We start from the raw sequence: 11,213 nt of genomic DNA on the forward strand, positions 1-11,213 counted from the left end.
GTGGGGTTGGCTTTACCACCACTCCAGTTGCCAGCCCCAAGATAGGTATTGGGTTGTCGGAAAAGTCATGATGCATTTTGCAAAAGAAAAAAAAAATACATCATGAATTTTCCGACAACCCAATATTTTTGACAGAATCTCACCACATCTTGGTCCTTTCCTCCCCAGCCTACAGCTAGCTGGGACCACATGTGGGTCAGGAGGGAGCTCCGTACAGCTAGCTGGGACCACATGTGGGTCAGGAGGGTGCTCCGTTCTTAGCTTGGGCAGAGGACTGAACCTGAACCTCCCAGGCTGCCCCTGCCTCCCTCAGCTTGGCATCTCCTGCCTGTAGCCCTGTGGCACGGCTGGGAAGCAAGATTTGTACCCAGATACACTAATCTATTAACCTCCTTCTATTCCCTCTTCTCGCTTATCCCCCAGCCAGTATATAAAAGGAAGAAGACTTGAAGGTACACTAGTTACCCACAAATGGTCATTTCTTTTTTCTTTTCTTTTTTTTTTTCCTGACAGGTTTTTGCTAGAGGGTGCATGCGCTCTCCAGAAAGACACAGAGAGACAGAAAGTGAGAAATCATCCCCCCGGGGGGATGGCCATGCTGCAATCCCTTCTCCACCCCCCCCCCCCCCCCCCGCATTATTTTAAATTTGGATTACTTTGTAGTCATGAAAAAAACCTTGAAGTCATTAAGAAAGCCAGATAACTTTGAAAATTAAGCCAAAGGAAATGTTAAAACCCCTTAATGCCCAAATTTTTAAGCAGCTAATCCCATAAGAAATCGTTTTAATGTAGTTCCATGAGAGGTGTGGCATTTTTTGCCAGGAGGTAAGAACTTTAAGGCATTATGATTTCAAAATACTAAGAATAATTACCACTTATTAAAATAAGTTTTCCCCAACTTAGGTTGCATAGGTCCGGAGCAAAGTGTTGCTAAGGAGATTCTTGGGTAGAGTGAAACTGAATAGAGCTGAGGTATGCAGGGACATCCTACAGAGAGGAAAGATCTGGCCTCTACCACGAGAAAATCTCAAGGGAGTCCTTCTCCTTTGGTGGGAACTAGCAATTCTTTGAGGTTCGGGTCCATGACAAACTCCTGTTCAGGATGGTCTCCTGACCTCCTGGGCACAAATCCCTTCTGGTTTTCTAGACCAGACTGTCTCAGCTCCATTACCAAGTCAGCCCACAAACCATAGGAATGTCCCAGCCATCTCAGCATTTCTGACTTTAAACTGTATGACTCAGATTGCTGTGAGCATTTGAAAGTGTCATCCAACTTCTCTGTGGGTCACATGGGTGAAGTTCCACGGAAAACGTGGAGCTGGAGTTCCACATCACACTTGGTTCTGCCCCGGTCAGCCCAGCGTGGTCATCTGCTTCCTCTGCACTCAGAGTGGGGTTGGCTGGCAGCCTCTGCAGTCTACCCTGAAGCGTCACTCAGGGAGAACAGAAGATGTCCCTCTTTAGGTTGCTAATGTGCAGGAAGCTGTCACTTCTGGCCGGCCACCATCAACACAGGGCCACAGCTGACTGCTGGGGAGCAGGTGAAAAGCTCAGAGGAGCTGGCTCCCATGGGCGGAGGTGGGGGTCCTCACCAAGCAGAGGGTTCACATGGACCCAGCCCTCTAGCTCACTTCTCTTTCGTGGACCCTGCACATGCCCAGCGAGGGTCCTTCCTCTTCGAGTGGAGTGGGAGACCGTGGTCCCAGGTGAGTGTCTAGGAGGACGCTAGTTTCTCCAAATACCATGTGACACTCAGGAACCAGAGGACGGGCAGCCGCTCGGGCCTCCCTACCATGGGTCCGCTTCTGCACCTGTGTGTTTTCCTGCTCATTTCCATAAATAAGATGTTCTTTCTCGGTTGTATCGCAGTTTTCCTGATTAATTCCTACTGTGGCCTCTCCGGAATGGTGTTTCTTCTTTTGCTTGAAACAGCAGGTATCTGCTTTTTGAGTTGAGTTAATGGGGGGTGGAAGGGAGTTAGCCAAGTCTCCGCGGGCTCTCTCCAAATCCCCTTAGCCTCCGTATAAATGGCTTACATTTTCAGCCGATTTCTTTTGATTTTGTTTATGCCTCACCAAGGTAGAATATTTTATAGATGCTACTCAGAATTTCATAAAGCAGTCCACACTGGGCTGGATTTTAAGTAATACCTTTCAGGGGACTCAGGACCAGGTACCATGCCTGCCTTCAGAGGCTGGCTGGTTCTTTGCCATCATCGGAGAACAAAGCCTTGCATCTGCCTCCCTTGCTCACAAGGCGGCCATCCCAATCGCACTGCGAGCTTTGTTAACCGCTGGTCTTCCTCTGAAGCCTCACGTACAAGAGACTGCATCTATTTAAGGATCCTGAGCCCTGTGGAAACAAGGCTTTCTTCTGACACACACAAAAAAGGGTTTTCAGGCTGCGAGTTTGCAGGTAGTAATTTTAATAGCCACTAATGTGAATTAATAATTCTAATAACCTCATTTCAGATGTGTTATCGAGACACTGGAGAGGGTTGCCATGGCTGCTGTATTTTATCGCTCACAGCTGTGCAAACTCATTTTGGCCGGCAGAATTCTCCTGTCTAACCTCTCCTTTCACTGGTTTGCATAATCTCAGGCAGTGTGGATATAACAACAACAATAACATTTTTTTTTAATTAAAAAACTTAAGGAAAAGTTGTGTGTTCTCTAGACTCTAAGTAAATTACACTGATAAATGACAATCAGGGAGCCTAGGGCTTTAGACGAGAATTATGCAGTTGCATATCAAGAAACTAAATCACTACTTTTGTACATTTGTCAATATCAGTGTCTAAATTATAATCTGTCAGCAACTCCAAAACACTGTCCTTAAGAGCTTTGGGGCATAAACAATATTCCTTAATAACCTACCTTAGGGATGACTGCCCCTTACAAGATTCCAAAAAGTACATTAATTTATCATCTCAAGCCTGTAACCGACAACAGACCAGTAAATGCTTGGCTAATCATGCCTCCATGTTTCCAGGTACATCAGTGTTCCATACCTTTCTTCCTCATGGAAGCCTCAGCATTCCCATAAGATTATCACATTGGGGACCAGCAGCTGGCATAATGGCTATCTCGCTGGACTCCCATGTAGTCGTCTGTGGTTCAAGTCCTGGACCCGGTGGCTTAAACTCATGCCGGGTGTGTGTGCATGTGTGCCCAAGATCCCAAGAGGAGAATGGAGGAGAAGGGATTGCAGCATGGCCATCTCTCCCGGGGGGTGATTTCTCGCTTTCTGTCTCTGTCTTTCTGGTGAGTGCACGCGCCCTCTAGCAAAAACCTCGTCCCCCATAAAAAGAAGAAAAAAAGATGATCACATTGGTTGTTTTAAAACCTGGTCTCTGACACGTGCACCTGGTGGGGTCTGTGTCTTCCCTGTGAACGTGGGCAGACTTGTGACTGCTTTCACCTGCAGAGGCAGCACAAGTGACATGCTGTGACTTCCAAGATGTCTTTTTTTTTTTTTTAAGCAAGCTATTTTTGTTATACAATGTGTTTGTGTTCACCAGAGAGATAGAAAGCCATAAATCACCCCCCAAGGGGAGATAGCCACACCGCAATCCCTTCTCCTCCATTCTCCTCTCGGGATCTTGGGCATGCACGCACACGCACCCGGTGTGAGTTTTAAGCTACCAGGTCTGGGACTTGAACCGTGGGCGACTACACGGGAGTTCAACAACATCACCATTACACCATCTGCAGTCCCTCCAAGATGTCTTAAAAGGCTAAGTATCTTTCAACTTGGCCTTGGGTACATTTGCTCTCTGGGCCCTGAATCTTAGAAAGGGGCTGGATTCTCTGAGGCTTCTTACTGTGAGGAAGCTCAAGGCTGGTCTCGGTGGCCTGCAGTAGGCTCATCCCAATCCAGGTGCCGGCAGCTGGGAGGGGAAAGTTCCAGGTGATTCCAGTACCTGGTAGAGTGGAGGCCCCAGACACCATGAAGCAGGAACAAGCCGTCCCCATGGGGGCCTGACTGAATTCCGGATCCTCAGAACCATAAGCATAATACAATGAGTGTTGTCTGTCATTAAGTTTGGGGGTGGTTTGTTACAAGGCAGTGGATGACTGGAACACTAAGGGTATTTTGACATCAAACAACTTGACCAATGTCACACAGGGAGTAGAGGGCTGGGGGTTCCAAACTGGCTTTGTTTGATGCCAAATCACAAGATCTTTTTGTTGTTGTTGTTCGTAAAATTATAAGCATCGAAAAGGAAGTCTATAAATAGTGTTACAAAAATGGGAGAAATAAGTATTTTTCTTTCTGTCTGTGGTCATTAGTGTGGACTCATCCCAGGCTTGCCAATCCGAAACACAGGAAAGCTGTGGAAAACATGCGGTGATCTTTAATTAAAGTATATTTTTCCAACCTACCCCTGTGTTCCTACCAAACTGTCATGTATCTGATTTGAAAAGTGGCCAGCTCATTGACTTTAACTTTCATTTGAACCCATATGGTAATCTGGGACTCCATATGAAACCCCCAAGTTCTGTTCAGCTCTGCTTGCTCCATTTGAAGCCAGCCGTGGGAACTGCTTAGCAACTTCTCTGCTTTGTTGACATTTAAATGCTGTCTTCTTCGTTCTTTTTTTTTAAAGAAAGTTCTAAACTTTTACAAGAGTTCTATACCCTTATAAACTTTGCTATTTGGGACTCAGGATTTCAAGGGGAAACAAAAGCGGATTAGAAATGTGGCCATACTATCGTCCTATCAGCTGAAGCCTTTCTCCACAGTGAGATCCACTCAGAAGGTTGTTTCCAATAAATGCAACTCTCAATCTGCTTTCCCTTTCTGCTCCCCACAGGCCTGGGTGGAGGGGAGAAGGCAACACTAACATTATATTCACTTAGAACTTGGCAGAATTGGAACCAGCAGTTGGCATAATGGCTATGTGACTGGACTCCCATGTAGTTGATTGCAGTTCGATTGCAGTTCGGTGGCTTAAACTCACGCCGGGTGCGTGTGTGTGTGTGTGTGTGTGTGTGTGTGTGCTCTAGATCCCGAGAGGAGAATGGAGGAGGAGGGATTGCAGCGTGGCCCTCCCCCCTGGGGGGTGATTTCTCACTTTCTGTCTCTCTGTCTCTCTCTGTCTGTCTGGCGAGCGCACGCACGACCACACCCCACTTAAAAAAAACACCACAAAAAAAAAAAAAAAAAAAAAAAAAAGAAGAAAAGAAAAAAAATACAAAAAAAAAGTTTGCAGGATTTAGGAAAACACTTGGTGAAATGGGGATAATTTAATAAAAATCCTCCACTCTCACTGGAGTTCAACTGGAAGCAATATATAATACATACCTGCACTTTGAAAACTCGTACAGGCAGAATTGAGATTTTTATATAAACTCTATTTTCCTGGAACAAATTGACTAACTTTGTGAAGGTTTCTTTATAATGAGAGGCCTTGATGCAAGGTCACAGGTGACCAAACTGCTTATGCAATTAGTCACTAAATGCATCTCGAGGCCTTTGGGAATAAGGGGCTTTCCTAGCTAGGAAGCCTTATTTATTAATTGTTAATTATAATTTCTCTTATCAGCTTCTCGGTGGATTTGGTATCTAAAAAGAAAGACTGAGGGGAAATAATTGTAAGGGCTTTTATAAAACAGAATGCAGCTAACTGCCCTGCGAGCGGTAGCATTTGAAAGTCCTGCGTGGAATAACAAAGCAGAGGGTTTTGCCCACTGTATTTGCATCGCACCTTAGGCCAAGACACCCAGGTGAATCGCTCAGTCCTTTAGAGCTGCTGTTTCCATTGGGTGCTATGGAAATGGCCAATGAGAGCTTTGTTTTACCTGTTGGCTCCAGCACGCCAGCAGGCTTCCATGGAGTCCCAGCTTCTGTGTCCGGTATTGAGTCTGTTAATTTCATTTGATCTGAAAAGCCTGTTGCTTTTTTTTTCTTTTTTTTTTTGAGAGGTTTTTGCTATAGGGTGCGTGTGCTTGCCAGAGAGACAGAGAGAGACAGAGAGACAGAAAGTGAGAAAGGACCCCCGGGGGTATGGCCATGCCACAATCCCTTCTCCTCCATTCTCCTCTCGGGATCTTGGGCACGCACGCACACGTGACTGGTGTGAGTTTAAGCCACCGGGTCTAAGACTTGAACTGTGGTCGACTACCTGGGAGTTCAGTGACATAGCCATTATGCTAACTGCTGGTCCCATGAAAAGCCTGTTTCTTGATCTGCCCTGGGAAGGGTGATTGGTGATGATAGATTGCATTGGTCTTTGTCCAGCTGTGTGGGTTCTATGACACATCTTTGAGATGGAACCTGCAGGGAGGAACCCAGAGCCCGCTCCATGTTCTCTGCGTGAGCACAGGTCCGTTTCTATGAGGGGCTCTGTGGACACACTTCACTGACCCTTCATGGTTGCTATGATGAGTAGTTTTCATACAGGAAAAAAAAAAAAAGCCACCATTCACCATTCTTTAAAAAAAAGTGGAGCATGACGTTAAATGTTATCAGCTTAATCTTTTCTATAGGGATGTCTTCTTCATGGATTTTGTGGTATAATACTTTGCAGGTTTTAAAAGCACATAATCGCTTTTGACAAATACAGATACACATATTTCCCCGCTAGCAATAAGTGGATTAGATGATATTTTAGATCTAGACAACCCTAATTAAATTACTCCTAACTTTACTGGCCTCTGTGGATTGATCTCCCTTTGACCTTCACAGCCCATCAGAATAAATGAAAGGAAAACATTCTAGTGTTTTTTCATATTAGAACCTTTACATGAGCCTTCCTATCTGTGCATAGACGTCACAGACATCCCTTGGTATCTGCCACCCCTCTGCCACCGTGGAGACCAAATTTGCAGATGCTCAAGTCCCTCACCTAGAACGGCATAGTACTCACACCTAACTTACAAAGTCCTCCCATATACTTTAACCACCTCCAGAGTACTCGGTACCATACCTAATACCCTGCGGCATGAACAGTTGTTACAGTGTATTGTTTTCAAATATGTACTATTTTTCATTGTCTTTCTTCATTTTTTCCAGCTATTTTCAGTCTGTGGTTGGATGTGGAGCGTGGGCATATAGAGGGTCCTGCATACGTGTACGTCTCAGTGGTAGCCAGTGAGCGCTGGCCTGTACTTTACGTGTCTTCTGAAGGTCTGTCGTGGTAGAAATAAGCTCTACGCCAAGGACGTGCATTAGATTACTGCTCAGGAAGTCATCTACGTTACAATTTCAATGTCCTCATCTCCATTTTCTAAAGAAAAAAATTATGTTTTAAACAAACATCCTTTCTTAGATAAGAATGTAAATGAGTCTGATGGCTTTATCTTTGGACAATGCAGGTGAAAGGATGACCCAGTGTAATGAGCAAAACCCATTTCCTTTAAGTGGGCAAAGTCCTAGACATTTTCTGTGCCACACAATGCACCCCCGACTATCTTTTATGTGCAAGAAACCCTTTCTACGTTCTTGAGGTGGCTTTGTGGCAAACACTGTAAGAGACTGTCGTTTGCCATTTGTGAAAAGACAATGTTTGCGTTGCACTTTTTTTTTTTTTTTAAGAATTGGGCAGCATGGAGAGCAACTGTGGATATTAGAGATGGCGTGGGAGGAGCTTGGGCAGTGGGGACGGAGTCGGAATCAGGACACACAAGTGGAAAACGCTCCGTTGTTGAGAATGTGTATGGCAATACCTTTGACTGGACTAATAGACAATGTTCATGCTGGGAAAACTCATTTTATACACTGTAAAGATATACAGTAATTAAATGTTAAAAAGAGAAATAAATGCAATTAAATAAGAAAAGAATTGGCTATCTTATGCACTGTTTGTTAAAAAAATAATATTCTGGTGTGCGATAACAGATGCGTCTTCTTTTCATATAAAATTTAAGTTATAGGTCACACAGACTATTAGAACTAACAGAAGTTTTTCTCTTGTCTTTTTCTTTCTTCTTCTGCCCTACTCTTTGCCTTGTAAAGGACAGCTTATGATTGTCTTAAAGTAGCAAATGTTTCTGGAGCATTCAAAATGCAATCCTGTTTGTGAATATGTACACACACATTCTCTAGGGTTACCCCATTATGTAATTCATGCTCCCACCGTGGGAATATACTTTGAATTGTTGCCTTATCGACATGTCCATATCGTTTAAATCACCAGAAGTGGGACTTGACTCAGTTTTGCATTCCCTGCAGTGGTTGGTTAGTACTAAGCCTTACACATGCAAGACATGTGTGACAAACATTTTACTTGGACTATGGTTGACCAATGAGATTAGCAATTTGATACTTTTTCTTTTCTTTTTTTTGGGGGGAGAGGTTTTTGCTATAGGGCACGAGTGCTCACCAGAAAGACAGAGACAGAAAGCGAGAAATCACCCCCCAGGGGGGATGGCCACACCTCAATCCCTTCTCCTCCATTCTCCTCTCGGGATCTTGGGCACACATGCACACATGCCTGGCGCGAGTTTAAGCCACCGGGTTCGGGACTCGAACCGTGGCAACTACGTGGGAGTCCAGTGACATAGAGGACAGCTTATGATTGTCTTAAAGTAGCAAATGTTTCTGGAGCATTCAAAATGCAATCCTGTTTGTGAATATGTACACACACATTCTCTAGGGTTACCCCATTATGTAATTCATGCTCCCACCGTGGGAATATACTTTGAATTGTTGCCTTATCGACATGTCCATATCGTTTAAATCACCAGAAGTGGGACTTGACTCAGTTTTGCATTCCCTGCAGTGGTTGGTTAGTACTAAGCCTTACACATGCAAGACATGTGTGACAAACATTTTACTTGGACTATGGTTGACCAATGAGATTAGCAATTTGATACTTTTTCTTTTCTTTTTTTTGGGGGGAGAGGTTTTTGCTATAGGGCACGAGTGCTCACCAGAAAGACAGAGACAGAAAGCGAGAAATCACCCCCCAGGGGGGATGGCCACACCTCAATCCCTTCTCCTCCATTCTCCTCTCGGGATCTTGGGCACACATGCACACATGCCTGGCGCGAGTTTAAGCCACCGGGTTCGGGACTCGAACCGTGGCAACTACGTGGGAGTCCAGTGACATAGCCATTACGCCAACTGCTGGTCCCAGCAATCTGATACTTTTTGATTAAAATCTTAGGTAAACAAAATGCAAAAAGCAATATGATGGCCTGGTGGTTTTGCTGTTTTGCTAGTAAACCTCAGTAAACATTAGCCTGCCTGGTTAAATGCAGGCAGCTTGCCTCTCTGATGCAGATTTGCAATCATCTTGCTCACCCACCTGATGGTACCTGCTATCCACTGCATTCCGATGGGTTTGTCTATCACTACCAGGAACTGGTCTCCTATCCCCACAGTCTTCCAATGGTGCATTTCCCACTCTTCCCTAATCCCATCTTTGTCTGTCTGCTACAAGGAGCTTTCGGTAAACACACACGTACACTTATTTCAGCTTTAATTCCTAATTCAAGAGAGCCTACACAAGGTAAAGGTTGACTGAAGAAGGAAAGACATTTTTTCTTTAGATTTTTTTGATTTGGTATTCTGACATCATGCTAATCTTGAAGAAATACTAACCTCTCCAGGATAAATTGTAGCAAAGATATATGTCCTATCTCTTTGGGTCCTTCTGGAGGGTCGCAGTCTCAGACGTGCTACAATTCCTTATATGAGTAGAGTAGCCTTTGTGGAAGGGCTACGGTCATGGAAACTGGCAGCTAGAGAGGTGAGCTCACAATTGTCCCGATACGGGCAAGGGTGGAGTCAGCAGACTTAACTGCCTTTCTTCTATAGCTTTATAGTCGTCCATCAATAAAAGGGAGTTTTGCAGCAGAAATAATTACTCTTTACTACTCTAATGAAAATCTTGACAAACTAATAATGTTGCAACCTCTTTGTCCTTCAAAATGTTTTTGGCCACTCTATGTTTGTGCCTAGAAAAATCAAAAACTAAAGGAAATCCTCAATTACTTACCTTTTGTATCATTCACTTCTCCTAAAATCATACCCCAATGACCATTTATCTTATTTTATTTTATTTCAGAGAGATGATCACTATAGGGTGTATGCGCTCGCTGGAGAGACAAAGAGACAGAAAGTGAGAAATCACTCCCCGGGAGGATGGCCATGCTGCAAATCCTTTTCCTCTAGTCTCCTTTCAGGATTTTGGGCACACATGCACTCACGTCTGACATGAGTTTAAGCCGCTGGGTCCAGGACTCAAACGAAGATCAGCTACGTGGGAATCCAGTGACGTAACCATTACACCATCTGCTGGTCTCCTAAAGATCATTTAAATACAATGCCACTGATGAAATAATGAAGTTCCTTAACTCCTTAATTTTGTCCTCCCAAGTTTTCTCTTTGTATGCCCTGTGTTGTTCGTTAACTCTTTTTCTTCTCCCTCCTATTCAGGGAACCTGGGCTGCCTCCTGCAACTTTTGCCATCTGAAAAGCAATTGAAAACATCTTAACTTGATGCCCAGAGGGAATCTATCCACTTAACATGAAATTGTACAGGAACTTCCCAAATAGGGGACATAAAACATTTTCTGTGACATAAAAAGAGTGTTTCCTGATGGAGAGCTCAATGAAGGGCAGCCATCCCGGCCCAGCGCACACACTCGCGGAGGGCGGGGTGCGTGGTGATGGGACGCTGGCAGAGCACCCCTTTCAGCACGTTTTTTTCTTGCTAAGATATTTCTACTGTTAATTCCCTTGTCTCTCCCTTATTCACTCGAATAATCAATAGCAGTAGCGGCAGCTTAATTATCCACATCATCCTCGCAGCGCTGAAATCACGGAGAAGAAAGGTGCATTCGTTCCTAATGAATTCATCGTCTTCCTAACGGTAACTCCCAAGAACTGTCTTTGGAGTGGAATTGCTTGAGCACAGGCTGAGAGTGTTTGAAGTCAGCTCTGGTCTTGCCTCAGTGGCCACTGTCGCCCCTTCCTACCTCCCTGTAAGCTGCGGACCCGAGCGGGACTGGCTTCCTTCGACTGTACCTCTGGGATGTTCACACCATATGGCAGCTCTGTGAATGTCACCCTATGCTCTAGGGGATTTTTCCCCATGGCTTACACAAATTGTAAATTATTATCCATAAAATAACGGTAAAGAGAGACAAGGGCAGGGAAAGGATCTGCTGTAAAGCCTCCATTAGCAAATGAGATTGGCTTTCCTATTCATGTGAAAAGTTCAAGGAGGCAATCTTGTTAAACAGCCATTTTGCATAAAGAAA

The sequence above is a fragment of the Tupaia chinensis genome, unplaced genomic scaffold (genome assembly GCF_000334495.1).
Source record: "Tupaia chinensis unplaced genomic scaffold, TupChi_1.0 Scaffold000578_2, whole genome shotgun sequence".
Lineage (NCBI taxonomy): Eukaryota > Metazoa > Chordata > Mammalia > Scandentia > Tupaiidae > Tupaia > Tupaia belangeri.